The following is a 22,303-nucleotide window of genomic DNA, read 5'->3' as shown; positions in this document are numbered from 1 at the left end:
GATAGCTTGGACTAATGACTTCTCATGCCACTTGTCCATATCGCCGATCACCGCTCATGGTGGTTCATTTCATCGTATTTATTCCGTGATCCCACGTACCACGTGTTCGGTCGTTTAGTTGTACCTTTTCGGAAATACCTCCTTACAATCGCTCCCCAACTTTGCTTGTTGCCGTTGTTCAGGGGCTACAGGTAAAGCTAATAGCTCATCTTTTTGAACCGAGCTTTTTTGACCCCGGGCAGTCATGGAATTAATGCTCATTGATGCTTTTGGCTCTTTTGTCATTATACCTTTCAAGAAAATGTCTCCACACGGCATATCTCGTACACTTTAACATTTAATGTGACCTGGCGTTCCAAATGAACGGCGTCAGAACAGCATCTGCTTTCCGTTACTTTATCTCGTAACGGCGTGAGACCTGTCGTTTCGTCTCCGTCTCACGCTCTTATAATATTTTTAGAGACTTTTTAGGGCTTTTACTCATTCCGAAATCCAGACGAAGAAAATCCCATTCCTCCGCCATCGCCGCCGTCTGCAACTTGTTCGTGTCCCAGGAAATTGCTTTCTCGATTTCGTAAGCATTTCACTTCTCATTCTAGATCCATTTCAGTTTTTCGATATCAGTTTTCCCCTAGTGGAGTTTCGTCCATTCCTCATTCTTAGACTTCCCTTTTATTTTTGAGTTCTAGCAGTCATCCATGGTGGATGAAAACAAAAAAGCTCCTAAACCCAGTAAATTTAGAAAACTCTGCAAAACCCCTGCAGCCATGGCAGCTTTTAGGACAGAATATAGCATCCCTGATAATGTAGGACTCAAACTCGCCCCTTTAGGTGCAGACAGGGATGGCGGTTCGTGGGATAGAATGTGTATCCCTATTGTAGCCATTGTCGAAGGTGGAGTTCGTTTTTCCCTTCACCCACTGCTTCGCCAGGTCCTGAACTGGTACCGTCTCACTCCCATGCAAGTTTCAACGAACGTATTTAGGCTTATAATGGGAGTAGTAGCTTTAAATAGGATTCTGGGAACTTAATTAGGAATTTGGGACATTCAATGGTGGTACAGCATTGTTTTGAATCCTGAATACAACACTTACTACTTCAAAGTTAGAAGGGTAGAAAAGTGTCTCGTGCTAAACCTGCCAGACTCTGCTCGGAATCATGAAATCGATTTCCTCTACGTCACTGGAGGCTTCGAGCCACTGGGGGAGGATGGTCAAGTGGTGAGCCTCCATTGCCCCCATATATGGGGCTACCCACGTATGCTCCTGATTTACTATTATGCTTTTTGCATTTTCCTTTTTACTGTATTCTTGCACTTTCTAACTCTTGTTTGTGCTTTAACCTACAGTGGATAATGCAAACAAGCGTCCAAGACATGAACCATGCTTTGTCCGAACAGCAGAGATCAATAGGGTTCTGAAATATACAGGTGAGCCCGGAACCAGAACAGCTGGTCGAGGCTGTAACGCAGAGGTACTATTGGGCTACGACCCTACTTACAGAGGGTTTATTGACAGAAGATTAGCCAACCCGAGTACTAGCGGGGCCTCAACTTCGACTACTCCCTAGCTAAGGAGTTCAAGATCTAACGCTGGAGTAACAATCGCCGGACAGCCCGGCGAAATTCAAATTTCAGAAGGCATCCCCCTACCTCGTGTGGTGCTCAGAAGATCCTCTCAAAGGCAGGTTGCTTCTCAACGACAGCCTGAACAGCCAATTCTTGATCGTAACACCAGCCAATCATCTTTTTCTGGCTATTCCCCATCTCCTCCAAGCTCAGGTACTATGACCTGTCAACCCCTGAATCTTAGTACCCTACTCACCGTCTATTCACGGGGACGTGGTGCCTCCGGGAGGGCATCATCAACTGGTCGAGCCCCTCCACCATCTCGTCAAACCAGGGGCGTTTCAACACGATCCTCCTCCTCTCCTCGGGAACCTGACTGTTCCCTTGAGGCTATCGATGCTCATCTGGACAAACGCCCTTGGAACCAAGAAGGTGGGGATCCTGATGCTCAGACTGCTGCATTAGCTTCAGAAACTCCCCCATCGATCATCCAAGTAACTCATGAAACCTGGGCCCCTCAACTCATAAGGGGTGATCGCCCAGCAAATGTTAGGGATAGTGCTAGTTCCTCAGAGACTGCACTGGCCCTGGCACAGGGCTTACTACTACCCGTTGACATGCAGAAAGAGTCCTTATCTCCTCCTGATCAGCTTGTGTCCACTGGACTCGTCAGTGGAATCAAGGTGATGTAGTTCTGTTCATAGCTTAAATTTTACCTTTCTTCGTTAAAAATATTAATTTCGAACTACGTTTTGGTTTCCTTTAGTTCCTTCAAAAGATGATTACACTGGGCCAAAAGTTCCAAGATGCAGATACTGAGAGGATCACGTTGTTGAACGATAATACTAGACTGCTTCGTACAATCTCAAGACTGGAAAGAGAAAGAGACAAAGCCAAGGCTGATTTTGATGAGGTAAAAGGCAAACTTGAGACAATTGAAGACAGCCTCAATCAAGCTTTGTCAGAAATGGATAGCACCAAAAAAGCTGCTCATGAAGAAGGCTACCAGAAGGGATTTGATGCCGCTACGGCGAGCTATGTTGAGCAGATGCCTGCAATTCAAGATCAGATATGGGGTGCATGTTGGGAGGCATGCCTGACCAAAGTGGGAGTTGCAAAAGATTCTCCTTTCTGGGAAGACAATGATCTGCCGAGCACCCGTGCTCAGAGCATTCACGAACCAACGGAGTATCCTGAGGATGACATCGAGCAACAAATTGAAGAGTTTGCTGATGCTGAAGAGGATACACCAACTGACACCCACCCTGTGTATTTACCTGTTCAAGTTTCAACCAATGAACCCATTAACCTAGAGGAAAATGCAGCTGGAAGTGGTGCTGTTACTGAGACCGGCACAGAGGTTCCAGATGAAACCCCTCCAGAGGTCCAAAACCTGGACTGATTGGTAAGTATATATCTTGAACTGTTTAATACTTTGGAGAAGTTGACTAGTCCTGCGTGACCATAAGCATTAGCCCTGTGAGGCACTGGTACATTTGATAACATAGGTATTTGGCCCCTTGTGGCATAACTATACGTTTTGATCAGCCCCTTATACTTTGCACGTGTTTTTTGGATGCAAACAGGTTTATCTAAGTATCTCATGGTTTATTTAAACTTATGTTTGACTCAAGTGTTTCTTACTTGTGTTACACATAATGCATGTTCCTGTTTGCTTCCCAAATTCCTCATATTTGGATTTACTCCTAAGTGTATTCATACTTAGGGAAGTAAACTTCAAATAATCATACTCGGATTATGACCAAGTATATTCGTACTTAGGTTATTGACTGTTTAAACATATACCCGTTTTATGTTTCTTAGCCAAGTACTTCATACTTGGAAAGGAAGCATTTATTTCATACTTATGTGTAAGTGTCTCGTACTCTGCCCAAGTATCACATACTTGAAGAAACACCTATTAAGCATACTCATACTTATGAAAAAAATTTCAAGCAGTCGTTTCTGCAACCCAAGTGTATTCGTACTTTGGATATTTCTTAGTTTCACGTACTTAAATAAATTGCATATTCTCATATGCACTCCAAGTATCACATACTTGGATATATCCCTTTTGCTCGAACATATTAAGTTTCTCGTACTTTTAAGTTAATTTTGCATAATTTAAAACTTTATATTTAAATAGAGTGGATACGTGTATTCGTATGTTCCCTGCTCCCCAATACGAATAGGAAAAACAGTTCTTTGTTCGGATTTTAGAAAAATTAAAAATCTCCAAAGATGTTGACATAAAGGAAAAAGTGATTTTATTCATAATCCTAAAACTCAAGGGGGCATTACTCGTACCTCTTGCAACTAAAAGATAATAAAAACAAGGAAATTATATTCGTACTTCCCACATAATCTCAATGTGCATCCTAAAAAATAGACTGAAGTCTTTTTAAACAAAGAACTTCCTCAAATTATGAACATTTCAAGGCCTTGGCACCGGGTTCCCGTCCAGGTTTGCCAATCTGTAAGCCCCTATGCCCACGATTTCAGTAACCCGATATGGGCCTTCCCAATTGGCCCCCAACTTGCCCTCGTTGGCCACTTTGGTGTTGCCGAGCACCTTACGAAGAACAAGGTCTCCAACACCAAACTCGTGTGGGTGGACATTTTTGTTGTAGTTTTTCATCAGCTGCTCCTGATACGAGGCTAAATGAACCAGAGCTTTCTCCCTCCGTTCCTTAGCAAGATCCAATTCGATCTCCAGGGCTCTGTCATTGCTTCCACTTTCAACCAAAATGGTCCTGTTGGTTGGCAAACCAACTTCTAATGGAATAACAACATCTGTTTCATATGCTAACGAATAGGGGGTCTCTCCCGTAGACCTCTTAGGAGTTGTTTGATGTGCCCATAACACCAGTGGTAACTCATCAGGCCACTTTCCCTTTGCTTTATCCAACCTCTTCTTGATCTCATCAAGAATGGTTTTGTTGGAAGCTTCTGTCTGCTCGTTACTCTGAGGGTAGGCTGGGGTTGAGTAATAGTTCCTTATTCCATACTGGGCACAGAATGCTTTGAATTTTTTCTGAAATTGGGACCCATTATCCGTAATCAATGAATAAGGGACCCCAAACCGAGTAATGATGCTTTTCGACACATAGGTTCAATGATCTTAGCCAAAGGTTCTGCTTCAATCCATTTGGTGAAATAATCCGTTGCTACCAACAGAAATTTCCTATTTCCTGTTGCTTTATGGAGTGGACCCACGATGTCCATGCCCCATTGGGCAAACGCCAAGGACTCGTTAATGGCACCAAATCTTCTGCTGGTGTCCGAATCATTCGTGAGAACTTCTGACATTTCTCACAGATTTTCACATAAACCTTAGCATTTTCTTGCATATATGGCCACCAATAACCTTGGGTGATTGCTCGATGGGCAATAGATCTGCCCCCAACATGGTTTCCACATGTTCCCTCATGAATCTCGTAGAGAAACTTTTGCACCATCTCGGGGTGCACACAAAGCAAGTAGGGTCTAGTGAAGGACTTTCTATACAGTTTTCCTTCAGGTGATAGCCAAAACCGTACATATTTACTTTAATCTTATGAGCCTCCTTTTTATCAGTAGGGAGTATCCCATCTCGTAAGAACTCCATAATTGGATCCATCCAACTCGGACCTTGGTTCACGTCCAAGACCAACTCTACACCTCTTCCAATGCTAGGCTCAGCAAGATAATCTACTGCTGAATTCTGTTGGCACAGCTGCAGCCAACCACGCGAGGGAATCTGCATGAAAATTCTGTCCGGAACCTATTTGTTTAATATACACCCTCTCAAAAGTGTCCAACAGATCCTTGGCTGCCTCCAAATATGCTGCCATCTTCTCATTCCGGGCTTCATACTCTCCGGACAACTGATTTACTACAAGTTGTGAGTCACAATAAACTCTTATTCGTCTTACCCTCAAGGTTTTTGCACTTCTCAAGCCAACTAAAAGTGCTTCGTATTCTGCCACGTTGTTTGACACACTAAATCCTAGCCGAACAGATAGTTCCGACATTGCTCCTTCGAGAGGAAAAAGCACAACCCCGATTCCTGATCCAGTGTTACATGCTGATCCGTCAACAAATAGCTTCCATTCTAGGGGATCCTGTTCGGCTGGGGCCTAGTTCTTTTTTGCTGGTGGCCCAGTTACCTGTTCCTTTCTCGTAGGAGGCAAATGTGCTACTGCAGGTAGAGGTGGGTAATAGGTAATTTCGTGTCATTTTCGTGTTATATATCAAAATCTTATTTATAAAATCCCACAACATTTTTTAACTTATCAAATCTTTCGTGTCATGTACGGGTCGTGTCATTTTTGGGTTGTGTTGTCATGTCAAAAAGTCCTACTTTTCGCTAAATTTTTATTTTTTTTAGTTGACAGTTCATCAAACTAATGTCCAATGTATAGAATTACCCATAAAAATATTTATTTTTAGCTCAATTATATGAATTTATTTTGTTTTTTGTGTCAAGCATGCCCACCCCTAACTGCAGGTGAGAATTCCGCCACAAAATCAGCCAAAACTTGGCTTTTGATTGCCGTGCGCGGTTGATAATCAATATCATATTGGCTTAACTTAACGGACCAAGTAGAGATTCTTCCCGAGAAGTCTGCTTTTCATAGCAGTGATTTTAGTGGAAACTCAGTATACACCACAACTCTATGGCTCTGAAAATAATGTGGCAATTTTTTAGTTGTTGTTCTTAACGCCAGAATCAATTTCTCGAGGGGCAGATATCTCGTTTCTGCATCTATCAACGTTTTGCTCACATAATAGACAGGGATTGCTCGGATCCCTTATCTCTTAACAGGACTGCACTCACAGCATGCTCAGAAAAACTAAGTATAAAACTAAGAACTCACCTGGCTCTGGAGTCGAAAGAAAGGGGGCAGAAGCCAAATACCCCTTCAGATCCTGGAAGGCTTGTTCGCACTCAGCTCCCCATTTGAATCCTTTCCTTTTCTTTAACAGCTGAAAGAAGGGTCTGCACTTGTCACTTGACCGGGTAATAAATCTATTGAGGGCCGCTGCCGTCCCAGTCAATCACTGGACCTCTTTTGTTGTCCTAGGACTCTGTAGATTCTGAAGGGCCTTTATTTGATCAGGATTTGCCTCAATCCCCCTTATGGTTATGAGGTGGCCCCAAGAACTTTCCAGATCCCACTCCAAATGCACATTTCGAGGCGTTGAGTTTTAGTTTGTACTTCCTCAGGATTTCAAAAGCCTCCTTTAGATCCGCCATGTGTTCCTTTCTGGTCTTACTTTTTACCACCATATCATCAATGTAAACCTCTATGGTTTTGCCAAAGAGTTTTTTGAACATGATGGTTGCTAGCCTTTGGTACGTCGCCCCTGCATTTCTGAGCCCAAAGGGCATGACACTATAACAATACAACCCTCGTGGTGTAATGAAGGAAGTTTTTTCCTAATCAGGCCCATACATGGCAATCTGATGATATCCCCAGTATGCATTAAGAAAACTCATCCGTTCATATCCAGCAGTGGCATCCACTAATTGGTCAATTCTGGGAAGAGGAAAACTGTCCTTTGGACAAGCTTTATTCAAGTCTGTGAAATCCACACAAACTCGCCATTTTCCATTCTTCTTTTTGACCACCACAGTGTTGGATAACCACTCCGGATAGTAGACTTCTCGAATCGCTTTGGCTTCTAACAAACGATCTACTTCTTCGAGAACAACGTCAACATGCTGTACAGCCGCCCTCCTTTTCTTCTGAATGACTAGCTTGTCCTACGGGTCAACGTTCAAGTGATAGCAGATCACATTTGCATTTACACTGGGCATCTCCTCTGGTATCCATGCGAATACATCAATATGTTCTTTTAAGAAACTAACCGTCTCAGCTTCTTCCTCTGCTGGCAGTGATTCCCCAACCAGAAAATATCTATTAGGATCAGTTTCGTTGATCTGTATCTTCTTTAAACCTTCAGTTGTTCTTTCTGCTGGGTTGCCTCCAACCTCCTCGATAGTCGGTTGATCCGGCACTTCTACCGTATGAACATGGTGGGCCTTTGGGAGTCTTTTGATGGTAGAAATCAAACACTGTTGTGCTATTTTTTGACTACCCTGGATTTTTTCAACCCCATTGGACCTAGGAAATTTTACCATCTGATGGTAGATGGAAGAGACTGCCCTCATCTTGTGTAACCATGTTTTCCCTATAATCACGTTATAGGAAGATGGCACATTCACCACTAGGAAGTCGGTTCGTAGCACTACCGTGCCAGCCCGAACAGGCAGAGTTACCTTGCCCAGTGGCCAAACTGCCCCCGCCCCAAATCCGACCAAGGGGGTTACTGACTGTACCAAATCTGCTTGTGTCAGCCCTAACTTTTTAAATGCATCGTAGTATAGCATCTCGGTGCAGCTCCCTGAATCCACCAAGATCCTTTCCATGTCATACTCCCTAATTCATACGATTATGACCAAAGCATCGTTATGCGGTACATGGACTCCTTTCAGATCCTCGTTTGTGAGGATTATGCCCTCGTTGAATGCTTCTTCACCATGCCTTCTGTTCTTCCCCAACTGCATCACATGTTGGTCATGTTTAATTTGCCTCTGGAGTAATCTTACCTCATTTCTCGTATAAGGCTCTACCAATCCATGTATCATATGGATTATGCCTTTTGGATTTTGTTCGTAATCCATTTCCATTGTTTTCTCTTTATCCTTGGGATCTTCTTGGATAAATTCTTTAAGGTAACCATGAGAGACTAAATCATCAAGATGCCTCTTATACATCTCACAGTCCTCAGTCATGTGGCCCCAGTCCTTGTGATAGCTGCAGTGCTGATTGGTAGCACGCTTTGCATCTTTATTTCCACCCAGACTTGGAAGCCATTTGAAGTAAGGCTGATTCTTTATTCGATAAAGAATCCTATAGATGGGTTCCTTCCAAACTGTGTCTATTGAAAAGAAAGACTTGGGGTCCGGAGCTTGTTTATCCTTGTATGGCTCTTTCTTTGCCTGCCCATAGTCTTTCCTCTCTCGGTAGGTTTTGGGTTCTGGCTTATCTGCTTTCTTCACAGGCCCCTTCACCTACTTGGCCGCCACCTTACCATCCTCCCGAAGTATGTCATCCTCGTTTCTGGAGTGCTGCTTTATCCGCTCCATTAACTTTGCCAATGTTTGCGCTGGACTCATGTTTAGGGACTTACACAGCTCTCCCCAAATAGGTAAACCTGTCTTGAACGTTGCTATCGCGTACTCCTCACTACAACCTTCAATCTCATTGAAAGTCTCCCAGTACTTCTTTGCATAGTTCCTGATCGACTCATCCTCTCCTTGCTTCATAATGGAAAGGCTCTCAAAAGTTTTTGGGGCCCTTCTATTTGTCAGGAACCGGGCAGTGAATTCTTCGGCCAACTGCACCCATCCTCGGATGGAGCGCAGACCCAACTTATGAAACCAAGACAAAGCTACCTTCCCAAAACTTGATGGGAACATCTTGCACATAATTGCATTATCCCCTTCATGCATAAACATTGTCTGCTGGTAGTGCTGGATGTGTGCCACAGGATCAACATCTATCTCGTAGAGGACAAACGTCCCGTGCTTTACTCTGCTCGGCAGCTTAGCATCTTGTAGCTTCTTTGAAAAGGGGGAAGACGCAATATTGCTGAGTGCCTTTCGTGCTGCCTCCCGTGCAATCATGGTTTCATCCTCTAGTCCCTTTGTTTTGTTGGGTTTAGTCTTTTCCCAATCGAAATCAGGTCTCTCGTACCTGTCCCTATGATGTTTCCTAGTCCCTTCCTCCTCAGGGGTAGAACTTTGGCCCCTGCTTCTTCTCTTTCTTGAAGAGGCCCTTCGTCGTTCTGGTGTTCAGCTCTTACTCCTGCTCCTCTCTTTTCGTGGAGAAGCTTTATGTCGCCTTGGGGTGAGACTTTTGCTTCTGCTCCTTCTTCCTCGTGAAGGAGCTTCCCTGTATTTCACCATAGCATACCCGTTGCTCCTGGAATTTTCCCATGAAAGTCCAGAGTCCTCCGAGTGCTCCAGATCCTTTCTAGCTCCTTGATCTCGTGCTCTTATTTTTTGATCAAACGAGCATACTCCTTGATTTCTTGCCTTTTCTTATCGAGGATATCTTCGCTGTAATGCACATTTTTTGAGTGTGCAACCGATTCATCCCTTTGGTGGGATTTACTCCTTCTCGTGGATCTTGAGGCTGTCCCTCCTTCTCTGTTCTTAAAGTTGTCATGAACAGTAAGGGGGTGGCCCTTACTCGTGGTTCTTCTGTGTCCGACTTCGGGCTTTCTTAGAGCCCCAGGCGGAGATTTATCTCCACCTCCATCTAGCAAATTTTTTGGATCATGTGGTGTTGCTGCATCTATTTCCACCATGGTCGTTTTTCAAAGGGAACTCTTTCGTTTCCCACAAACGGCGCCAATTGTAGGGGGATGAAAATAATTGATGCTCAGAATAATACCAATATGCAACGGCTATTCGTGCCTCGTCTCCGGAACCCTAATCTGTCGTCGGAAGCCTAATCTGCAAAACAGACAGGGGGTGAGCGCACCTTTGCCGCTCGTGGCAAAGGCCCTCTGATGCCTAAGTTAGTATCACGTACTAGCAGAAAAACCCTAATTATCTATAGGAGAATAATATGAGTACAACGTATTGCGTACCTTTTACCTTTAGGTTTACCTCTTATTTATAGATTTGTGTATGCTTCCTGCTCAAGCATCCCTGTTGCCCTAGGATTCCTATCTCATACAGGAAACCCAAAATATCTTGGACTCTCGTTCCTTTATCAGTTTACTACTTAAGAGTCCTTTTTAGGACTCTTTTCCATAACTGGCCGAACATCCCATCCTCATTGGGTTTCTTTCCAGATCCTATACTCTCGGGATCTCATAGCCTCTGAAACTTTCAAGAGTATTCCTTCTGCACCTACTCTTGATTAGAGTTCTTCCTTTGTTCGGCTCTCTCATAACCGAACAGGTTGCCTGGACTAGCTACTTCACATGTAACTGGTCCTGTATTAACTATTTGGACCAATGCCATTGTATGTCTCTATTTGCCGAACAGATAGCTTGGACCAATGACTTCTCATGCCACTTGTCCATATCGCCGATCACCGCTCATGGTGGTTCATTTCATCGTATTTATTCTGTGATCCCACGTACCACGTGTTCGGCCATTTAGTTGTACTTTTTCGGGAATACCTCCCTACAAAAACCAAGATACAATCCACACAGTTGAAGCTATCATTCTTGAAGAAGAAAATTAGACAACTTACATGCAAGAGTTGAATAATTGTAGCTTGCCACTAAAACCTTGCAACTATCTGTAGACACATACAGAAAGATCGAAAAGAATATTATTAGCCAATAATCAATATTTTCTTACCAACATTAAATGAGGCATCATAATAGTTTTACAATATTCTCTCTCAAAAGAGAGACCAAGCTAGAGACCCAACTTTTTTCCGTTACGCAAATTAAACTAATGTTAAAAAAATAAAGAAGAGAGCAGGTGAGAACAATTTAAATAACAAGACAACGGGAGTACAAAAAGTTGTATTATGGATACAGAGGCTTAGGAAACTCAATCCCGGCCCAACAAGGGCAAACCGTAAGAAAGGAACATCGATACCTAATGATAATGGATATATGGCCTAGTGATCTCACTGCATTGAAAGCTTTTTTCGTAGTCAATAAGAATTTTGAGTCATAAAAGACTTACAAATGAATAACCACTGCACCTATAATTTACCACAAATGGTTTTTGTCACCATTAGAACCCTTCTAGAACAAATGGTGGATGTGGATGTATATTTAGCAAAGATGGTAAAAAATGGACTTGCAAGAAATCATAGATAGACTTTTGAATTATTGGTTCATATGGCTTTGGCATGCAAGGGTCAGTTGGTTCTCTTAAGAAATTCCACTAAGCCACAAGTTTTATTAAAATTTACCCAAAGAATAGGATTGCAAGTTTTTTTAAGGAGATTAACCAAAAGAATAGGACACATCTTGACTAAAATGAATCACACCATATAAACATGAGGCAAAATGTACTCCATTAGCGATTGTGATACCAGAGTTCGTGTCTTACTATTAAAACATGTCGTACGGACTACAGAGAAGAGAACAAAAATAAAATGGCACAGACATTAATTCATTTCAAAAAATTAAGATGTGGTTTTCAATATTTACATTTCTTTCAAAAACTAACAATTCATCATCATCCATTGCTTCAGAAAGGTAACAACATGTGAAACAATTAAGTCAACTCATTACTGTTCCATAGGGTCACAATGTCAATTAATCCATAACCATAAGTATTGACCATCATTTCACATACACAAATTAGCGAACTCCTAAGTGAACTATTCTTTGTATGAGTTTTCCAAAACAAGCAGAAGTAGACTTCCTATGATTACACAATCTAGACCTGCATGATGATGCATTCCACTACCATCAATACACTTGAAATTTCTCCCTGGTGGGTATGAAAGATTTTGTGCGTTGTAAAATTAAGCACTATACCGTCCCATAGGAACATGAAAATTTTGCTGGAAGTCCATCTACAGAAGAAGAAAAAAACTAAAAAACAAAGCCAAAACTCATTATTCATTTTGAAATATCCCATCTATGCTAAGTTGTTGGGGAGCATGATGTCATCCTTTCAACATGAGAACAGATGCTTTACCAAGAAATGCCTCCTAAACGGTGAAAAATTGTCCAGTAATTGTAAACAATAGTTTGATAGAATGACATTTAAGTCTCCTGTAATTTGGTGGTTCTCCTCGGGTATGCACCTTCTTCTTTTTTGTATCTGCCTTGGGTACGCACCTAAGAATCAAGAAATGTACATGCAGACTCCAAAGCAACTTCAAGAGCCCTAAACTCAAAGGGCAAGTAATCAGGTGACATGCTTGCAAACATATTGTTGAAACTCCTACTTCCCCTCCTCCTGCTCAAGTCAGTACCTTCTAACTACCAAACCTGATGCGCCCCTGTAGGTTTCAGTCGCCATTCCAACTCCATCACATACTGCAATATGTAGTCATGAAGCGAATTCAAGAGGAAAACCTCATCAGCTGTGATAATATACCGAATTTTCTCTAAATTTTAAACAATGGCCTTTTCTCTTCCAAGGATTGTTGAGGGGTAAATGAATAGAGGATCAAGCGGGCGTAAATCGCAAGCAGGAAGATCATAACGGCGCATCATAGTGAACTTGTCAACTTCAATGACTTCGGAGTTCCCAAGTGCATCAACATGAATCCACGATTGAAGTCCTTGGCCGCGTTTTTTCAGGCCTAGAAAATCCACACCGTGAAAAGGTTGGCGTAGGTCGATAAGATGGGTCTCTGAGATTTTTAGCTGACGCAGGCTTTGGTGGGAGCAGACGTTCTCTAAGGTTTGACATTAAAAGGAGCGCTGCCAGAAACCAAAAACATGAAAAATTAGACATGATGAGTTGAATAAGTAACAAACACTCATATTCACATAAGCATTAAATTCAAATAAAGAAGCTTTTCCCCCCAACCGACCAGAACTCACGCAAAGATTTGCCAGCATTTTAGTTGCATAAATTCATAGATCGCAGAGATCCCGGGCTGAGTTATGTATGTTCATTCATTTCATTTGCATTTGCACAATGTGAACATAGTTTTAAATCGCGGTATCGGTCGCCGTCACGGTATCGGTCGCGGTATATCGGTATCGGGACGTATTGGTGATACGTCGCGGGAATCGGATATCACGGTCGTGAATTTTTAAAAATCATCAGCAACATGTATAAAACTTGAAAAATATACTTTTGCGGCTTTTGCCCCCAACATTGGCTTACTTTTCTCTAGTCCCACATTGGCAAGTTACAAAACTTCTATCTACTTTAAATGAATTTGCACTTTAGTGGGTTTGTTAATGAGGACTCATGCAGAGGTCTCGCGCACTCAGGAAAATGGGCGGCAATTTGAAAAACTGATTTAGAAACCAATTAACCGGGTACGCGTCACGAGTTATTCGCGCAGGGGAGGGGGGGGGTGCAAATCCGGGATTTGAGCCTCGCACATGCACTACGGTTAAGCCCACATTTTCCAGTCTCCCTGTTATACCAGCCTATATCCGAACCGGAACCCTCAAATCCCGGTACGAACCGGCCGATATTTAAAACTATGAATGTGAACCTTAATTCCTGTTAAAAAAAATAAACATCGAGATCGAAAATGGCACTTTTCATACTTGATCTGAGAAGCACCACCCTCTTTCTACTTGAATAGCCATTCATAAAAAACGAACCACCACTAAATATCGACTTTGTAAATATGGAATCCCTAAAACAAAAGTAGTAAACTAATGAGAATTGAGAAACCTAACTCTACCTTTTTTTCGATGGAAGACCAGTTTAACTTAATACCAGAACAGAAAATGCCACAAAGGAAAAACTCAAAAACCATAAACATGTATAAAAAAGAGAAAGCAAGTGAAGACATGCAAAAGCTACTAAAAACCATAAACACCAAAATTAATATAGCGCCTTTGCAAATCATAAACCCTAAACATGAGAAGCCCCAATTTATTTGAGTGGATCAGTTACTGTTAGGGTTCCAATAATCGAGAAACGTACATAAACATACAACAGGATTGTGAAGATCGGCACATAAAAACAACAGACAAATTTGAAAAACCAGCAAAACAAGGAGACTACATGAATATAAACTACAAAACGACCAAGTCAAAAGTCAAACCAGTTCCAGAAGCACAAACAACACATGATTCAAGTCTCAAGAGAGAGATCAATATAGAGAGAGGTAGGCTCACATCGGAGGCATTGCTGATGAGTTCACGGAGAAAGATCTTTGTTGCTGTAGAAAGTGTTTATGATTAGGCTCAGCAGCTGGTTGATCTCAGTCTGGAATGTATCTCGGTTTCCGCCATCACCAACATCGTCGAAAGAAACCAACTGTGGTCGCTCTCTTTCTCTCTCTCTCTCTCTATGAACTGTGCTGTTATCAATCAATCTAAGTAACTCAAATCAGACTTCTAAATAATCTCCGTAGCATCAAAATTTGAGAAGAGAGTCAAAAACACTCCGTAGCGTTAGCATCAAGCACAACAAAATCCGACCCAGCAAAGGAACACAATAAAACAAAAAAATGACACCATATAAACATGAGGCAAAATGTACTCCATTAGCGAGTGTGATACTAGAGTTTGAGTCTTATTATTAAAACATGTCGTAAGGATTACAGAAAAGAGAACAAAAATAAACTGCCACAAATATTTATTCTTGGTCTTCCTTTGCTTCTTCCTAACATGTGAAATGGCTGCATAAGGATATTGTGCTCAGCCTAAACAGTGCACAAGTGAGATAATGGATCACTTTCCTCACATAGAAAAGCTTATAATGACAACAATTAAAACTATCGAGAGAACTCCACCTACATCGGCTTGTATGTAATAATCTCATATTGCAAGCCCTGGGAAAGAGAATCGAGAAAACATGAAGTATCATGAGTAACTTGACCAACTTTGTAGCTATGGAAGTAATTAAATGATCTGCAATAGTATGTTATTTTTCATTCGAATATAACCGCCTTGGGAAGCTTATTCCCGTTTCTATCATTCCAGTGGACCTTCCACTGTGGATTCCCTGAATTCTTGCATAATCCACCCCATCGAGGAGGGCCAGGTTATCCTCATGGATTTCTCCATTCAATTCAAACATATAAACTGCAAAACACTTGCTATCATTGTAAAGTTTATGCAAGTTAGACATACCAAAAGCATTTGGAAGGCAAATTCAACACACCAAAAAGATTTGCTATCCAGTTGAGGTTAGTTTTTGCAAAAAAAACTAATGCAAAGAGCTATCTATTCTGTGTTTTTTTTTTTTTTTGTGTGTTGTCCAAAGCATCTTCATTTTCTGGGGTGCCCTCTGTTGGGTTGGTGTTGCCTGGACAAATTTAATACTCCTACTTCAGCTGCATGTTGTTGAGGGGTATGGACCAAGTTAGATTTCGCATCCAAATAAAAACATTGTCCATATTTAGATTTCAAGAAGTGGTTCAAGCCTACTTTCAAATTCTTGCATCATAATTAAAATCCCTGAAGCTAACTATCAGAAATGTGTAATAAAAACTGCACACCACACAAATCATTTGACCTCTATACCTGCAGATGAGTGTCCTCGGCAAGCACCATATCCAGATTTGATTAGCGGAAAATCATCTTGAATTGTTGATGGCAGACAAGCAATGCGATAATTATCTAATGATCGATCGGAGTATTAAACACAGAAAGTCAGTAAATTATTTTAAGGGCGTGTTTGATTGCAGATTTCATTTTGGAGGGATTCGTAATGAGGTGGGATTAGGATTGGGATTAAGAATGAGGTGGGATTATTAATGAGGGGATGAATCATTTATTCATGTTTGTTTTGCATAGAATTAGGATTGGGATTGAAATTGAGAATGAGGTGAGATTGTAAATAACATGTTTGTCTTGGCTAGAATTAGGATTGGGATTGGGATTGAGGTGGGTTTTTAAACTAGTCTTGCTCAATCCCATGGGGATGGGATTCGTAGTAACACACCCCCCCCCCCCCCCCCCCCCCCAAGGTATTGCTAATACCCCCATTTTGGGGGATTAACAATCCCATGGGATAACTAATCCCCATCCACAAATGCCAACCAAACAAAGAATTAACAATCCTATCACCTTCTCAATCCCAATCCCTCCCTCCAAGAGGGTTATCAAACACGCCCTAAGAGCTAATGAACTCATACTTTGAAAGATAAATTGGTTTTTTTTACCAACCTTGTGGAGGGTGCAGTTCCTGCCAATGTGGATTGAATACCATTGTCCAATCCCAACACCTATAAGATTGGAAACCACTACATGTAACAATCAAAATGGGCACTCAATGAACTGCAGAGCAGCATATATAAAAAGAATGGCAATTAACTGGAATGGCGGTTCATTCAAACTGATTAAAAAGCAAAGCATGTTTTTTTAATCCACACGAATAACTACCATGAAAAGTATGTAAGATATACCTTTAGTACTACTATAGCACATGAATGAGTCATGCACAAGATGCGCGAAAAATTTAAGTGAATATATACTACATGCACAAGAAAATACTACATATACTGAATAATTCAAATGCCACAGAAAGTATTTTTTGGCACACAGGGAATGAATCACAATCAGCACTAAACAAAGGTGCATCACAAACGCAAGCCCAATATGTTCTGACCGCAGCCAAAGCACAACTAATATTACAACAGTAAGGAAAAAAACACTAATTATAACTCGTTAACCCAATCCAAGCCTAATCATGAAAGTATTGTCAAAAACATAAACGTAATAGACAACAACAAATTGGCTCTTATTCCAGAGGGCAAAGCTTTGGAAGCGAAATCAACATATGTTCGCCAAACAAGAAACAATATCGATGGCTCGGTGCCATTTCAGCACGTAAAACAAAACAGATTGGATCTATTCTCACCCTCAACACTCGCATGAGATGCAGTGGTTCCTGGAATAGTAACAAAAAACAATGGACCAAAACAAACTTCCTCTCATTTCCAAATGGAAAAACTTAAATGCAAAATTCCAGACCCTAGCAACACAGTTAAGCTACTGCAACAACGAACATGCAACATGCTTAAGGAACAAATGAAGCACTGAAAACTCAGAACCTTACTCCTATTCCAGATGTTAAAACCATGGCAGTGAAATGAATACATAATCGTTACATCATGGGCAAGAACGACACAACTTCAGCATGCAAAATTTCAAACTCAAGAACCCCAATTTTGAAATAAAATTCACATACAGCCGCCGCAATGGGAAATTTCTTCTCTTAAATTTCTAAAAAACTATCCAACACATGATCAACACAAACAAAAGATTTATTTTTTTACTTTGGCAATAGTCATGCCGTTGGACCTCCCATAAACAAAACTCAAACTTAACTTCTTCATGACAGGACCAATCCATACCACAATATTGATTAGCATAAGTTCAATCACAAACACATTAAATTGTATACTTGTGTATATTGCAATAGTCGCAATCGAAAATTACAACACAGTAGAAGAAGCACAAATCTTCCGCCTAGCGATAAACATCCCGGAGTTAGTTCGAACCTAGCTAAGCTTGCTCTTTCCAGATTCATTGTCGGCAATAGCTGATCTTTTCAACTCCGATTTCGCCTGAATACATTCCAATAACCAAATTAATGAACTCAGTAGTCCTAACAGCCACTTTGGATGTTGAGAAAATGAGTGATAAAAAAGGGGGAGCCAATCAAAAATATATCATTTTTGTACTTTTCTCTCCATTTCTCACCAAATTACTCATATTACTCAATCCAAATGAGTAATTAGGCAAGAAACTCTCATCCATTCTTTTCTTTGCTCATCAAAATCCCTCAATCCAAAGAAGCTATGAATCAAGTGTTTCTCAATTAACCCAAATCAAGAACATAACAAAACCCATAAGTGAAATCAAGTGATTGCACTCCTTGTCCGTGAGAAAACCCTCATACACAAAAGCTCTGCAATTCACCAATCAATTGAAACCCAGTAAGCAAAAATGAGATTCAAATTGGAGTCTCTTTCATTTGATTTTCCTGCATTTTCTCAGAAAATCAAAAAAAAAATGGGTACCTTGGTTGGGATGAAACTTGCTTGGCTTTAGATGGATTGATGATCGATGAGCTCGAAGGTTCATATAGAATCCAACTGAGGTACCCATTTCTTTTTTGATTTTATGAGAAAATGCAAGAAAATCAAATGAAAGAGACTCAATTTGAATCTCATTTTTGCTTACTGGGTTTCAATTGATTGTTGAGTGAAAGAGGCGAAAACCAAATCATGGGTAATGGGCGAAAGGGAAAATAACAAATTCTTGTCAAATTTTCTTGGGAAAATCTTGCGTGTAATTGTTGAGTCTGATTATCCGCTTTTTAGCTGTCTCTGTCATGGATGAGATTTGTCTGTGTCCAATGTCAACTCAAACGCGTTCGGCGAAGGTAGGATTGTTGGAAAAGAACGACACCATTGCCTCTCAATTGCATTGCACTACTCCAACGTACTAACTGAAATTTAGAATTTTGTTCAAAATTGCTTCTCTTTTTTTTTTTTTAGGGATACAAATCCTCTTCACTGGCACCAAAAACCCGCAATTTGTTTCAAAACCCAAATCAAAATTAGGGCTCTAAACAGGTATATACATACACATCCATACATATCCATACACAGGTACAATCGAAACCACCAAAAATTGAGTCTACAAAATCCAGAAGAAATTACCTCTGATGCAAGAGTTGCGTCGTCACCGTCCTCAACGCCATCGCCATCTGATTACTTGATAGGTGCTGAAAAGCACCTATTTAATCCACCTAATTTACGATTTGTCGGTCCGTTTACATTGTTACGTGATATATTGTAGCGTTTTATGGTGTTTGCAGGCCTCAAAGATTGATGGATGCAAAAATGTGCAAGTTGGGTTGATTAATAAGAAGATCAAAAGAGCTTGGGGACATAGTGCAAATTATCTAAAAGTTGCCTGATTAATCTATTATTATTGAGAGTCCAAAGGGCCTTAATGTAATTCATGGCTTTAAACCCTACATTATAATATATACCACTACTGACATCAGGCGGAAGAACTTCTTGGACGACATCAGGCGGTAGCTCTCGGCTGCGGCAGATCAAGGACGTGGGACTTTCGACTGGATCATTGGATTTTCTAGCATTCCGACCATGACTTTTTCAATTCATACCTTTACGGTTCTCATTTCCATGGCCGGCTAAACCCCTTGTCTAAGGGGAAGATGAAACTTCATATCAAGTAACTCTATTTATGCGTAAGATTTTGATTTATTATTCGGATCGATTGTATGACTAAGAACCCGTTTTGTTTTGATCAAACGGAATGATTTTTTTAATGGTTTTAATCTATTGAGTATTTGTATGTGCGTTTTCAAATACGAGTTATATAACGGTTTTCATTGATTGTGATTGGAGTTCTGAGATATATTATGCTCGTAAGACGGATCGTGCCATTAGGCGGCCTGACCGTGCTACTGAGACGGTCCGTGCTATGAGATAGTTTATACCTTTTAACAATGCAATTATTTTCTTGTCGATTATCGAAAGGGTTTGCAAGTCCTAGCGATTATCCCTTCTGATTCGAATAATTAAACCTAACCTATGTATATTGTTGTTACGTGGTCGAAGTGGATTCGAAACCCTAGATCTTTTTCCCATCAACTTTCAAACTCTTACTTTAATTGTTTTCTTTATTTAATCAGTTCTCAAGATCAAATCAATCCAACTTTTTCTGTCTGAATTAATCTAAAAGTTAATCGAATTTAGCGTAACATAGCCATACTGTCCCTGAGAATCGACACTCGGTCTTAACCATTGTTCTACGGAGTAGTAGTTAACTCCAAGCTTTTATAAGTTTATTTTTGACACGGAACAACGCGGTCATTACTCCTTGTTCACGATCAGCCCCACAAAATCCTCTTCACCGGCACCAAAAACCCGCAATTTGTTTCGAAACCCAAATCAAAATTAGGGCTCTAAACAGATATGTACATACACATCCATACATATCTATACACAGGTACAATCGAAACCACCAAAAATCGAGTCTACAAAATCCAGAAGAAATTACCTCTGATGCAAGAGTTGCGTCGTTGAGGACCCTCAACGCCGTCGCTGTCTGATTACTCCTTGTTCACGATCAACCCCACAAAAGTCCCACAAATCCCACGTGCTGGAAACCCATATCTCGGATTAAATCGTACAAATCATAGAAGAAGAAGAAGAAGAAGAGAGATAGAGAGAGAGATGGGTTAAACTTTCTTACCTTCACCAGAACAATAAGCTGCTACTACGCCGATCTGTTGGCTATGCAAGCGAGGAGACGGGGAGAGAGGGCGAGGGAGAGAGAGAGAGAGAGAGAGAGAGAGAGCAATTGTGTGTCTGTGTTGTGAGAGACAGAGGGACAGAGAGAGGGGGAGAGAGGGCGAGAGAGAGAGAGAGAGCGAGAGAGAGAGAGAGAGAGAGAGCGCAATTGTGTGTCTGTGTTGTGAGAGACAGAGGGAGAGAGAGAGTGAAGAGGCAGAGTAAAACGTGGCCATTTGTGGTCCACATGCGATAGAAGGGGTGAAAAGACAAAAAACCCAACCCCCCAAGTGTGTATTGTTTGCAATTGAGGGGCAAATTCGTCTCAAATTAAAAAATTACATACCTAAACTCTCCTTTTTATATAACTGCAGGATAACTGCAGGATAAATCTTTTGACCACCATATAGGTTTTCATAAGTTTTTTTTTTATTTTCTTTCATTTATTTTAATTTTATTTTAACTTTTCATTTTAAATTTACAAATGAAACGCTTTGGACTATATATAATACCAAATCATTTATTTTGACAGAACTTTAACTGTTTTTGTGATATGTTAATGGATGATTAATAACTTATGAAAATATGTATTTTTTAGGATATAATATGTATGGTTGAATCCTGGCTCCGCCCGCCGGTGTCTGCTGCCACATTTTCCAAGTACTCTTGTCTATTTAAGGCTTTAAGCAGCTCTTTCTGCTTCATTGTTCAGGGGGAAAAGGGGATAACTATATACGAAGCGGCAAAGTCCCTCTCTCTCTCTCTCTCTCTCTCTCTCTCTCTCCTCAATATTTTCATCTCTTTCCTTTTCCATACAAAAAAGCCGAGAGCAAAATTCATTCAAGCAAAAGCCAAAAGGCACTTACAAGTGGTTACATCATTACAATGCAGTGGAAATAACCAATTCGACCACTCTAGCACAAAAGCCATCCTAAACAAATTGGAAATCAAAGTCTCTGCCCATACACTATCCTCAATCTCAATTTGCACATCCCGCAAAATAGACCAAAATTAAATCCCGGTTAAAAGCCCATCAAAAGCAACTGAAAATCTCTCCCCCTAGCTACACATGAGAACAAAAAGCAAACTAAGCCACCATGAGAATAAAAAAACAAGCCAACCAAAAGCCAAGACAAGCAAACCAGATTAGTCTCTGATTAGCTTGTCACCGCCTACCGAATTGTCGAGTCGTCGAATCAACGCCCAGACTCATGCAGCGGGTCACGACCGCCTCAGGGCATAGTTGTTGTTGCGCAGGCTTTAATTGGGTGACATGGAAGGGAAGAACAGATCAGAAACTAGGAACAGATCTTGTCACATTATAACAACCTCAAAAATCCTGATACAGAATCACACTAGAAAGGATTGCTACGACCATCTCCTACCAAATTTTGAAACAACGAAGGCTGGTGGTCAACAAGGAGAAAAGAGGAGGAATTGGAGTTTTCCCAGAAAATAAAAACGATATAGAAGAAAACATCTCACAAAGAAGGCGAAAACCTGACGAATGACGCAAGGAAGAGAGAGAGAGAGAGAGAGAGAGAGAGAGAGAGAGAGAGAGAGAGAGAGAGAGAGAGAGAGAGAGAGACACGCACACTCAGAGATGATTTATTTGCCATCAAGAAGAATTACGATACAAGCATACAAGGTAAGAACCGTGAAAGCAATCAAAGGAGAAAGTATGGCAAACAAATTGGTGTACCACTGACGCAACCTAACTGGATCGGGCTTTGCTAACCATCCACCCTGCTGCTCCTCTGGACTCTTCATCTGCCCATTTTGAACCATCAATATTTCCTCCAACAATTTTTGCTGCACCATTAAGCTCAGTTCG

The 22,303-nt window shown here is 41.0% G+C and overlaps 1 long non-coding RNA gene across 1 annotated transcript; it reads right to left on the bottom strand.

Annotated features, from left to right (window-relative positions):
- Window positions 1-10,827: 10,827 nt before the first annotated feature.
- On the bottom strand, window positions 10,828-18,290 carry LOC131316635 (uncharacterized). The gene is made up of 3 exons (XR_009197206.1): window positions 18,220-18,290; window positions 17,655-17,763; window positions 10,828-10,871 (listed from the first exon to the last, which is right to left on the bottom strand). It is a non-coding gene; the product is annotated as an uncharacterized LOC131316635 (long non-coding RNA).
- Window positions 18,291-22,303: the final 4,013 nt, after the last annotated feature.

Source organism: Rhododendron vialii, chromosome 2a, assembly GCF_030253575.1.
Source record: "Rhododendron vialii isolate Sample 1 chromosome 2a, ASM3025357v1".
NCBI lineage: Eukaryota > Viridiplantae > Streptophyta > Magnoliopsida > Ericales > Ericaceae > Rhododendron > Rhododendron vialii.
Note: the sequence above shows the minus strand (reverse complement) of the source record. Positions and strands in the feature narration are given on the sequence as shown.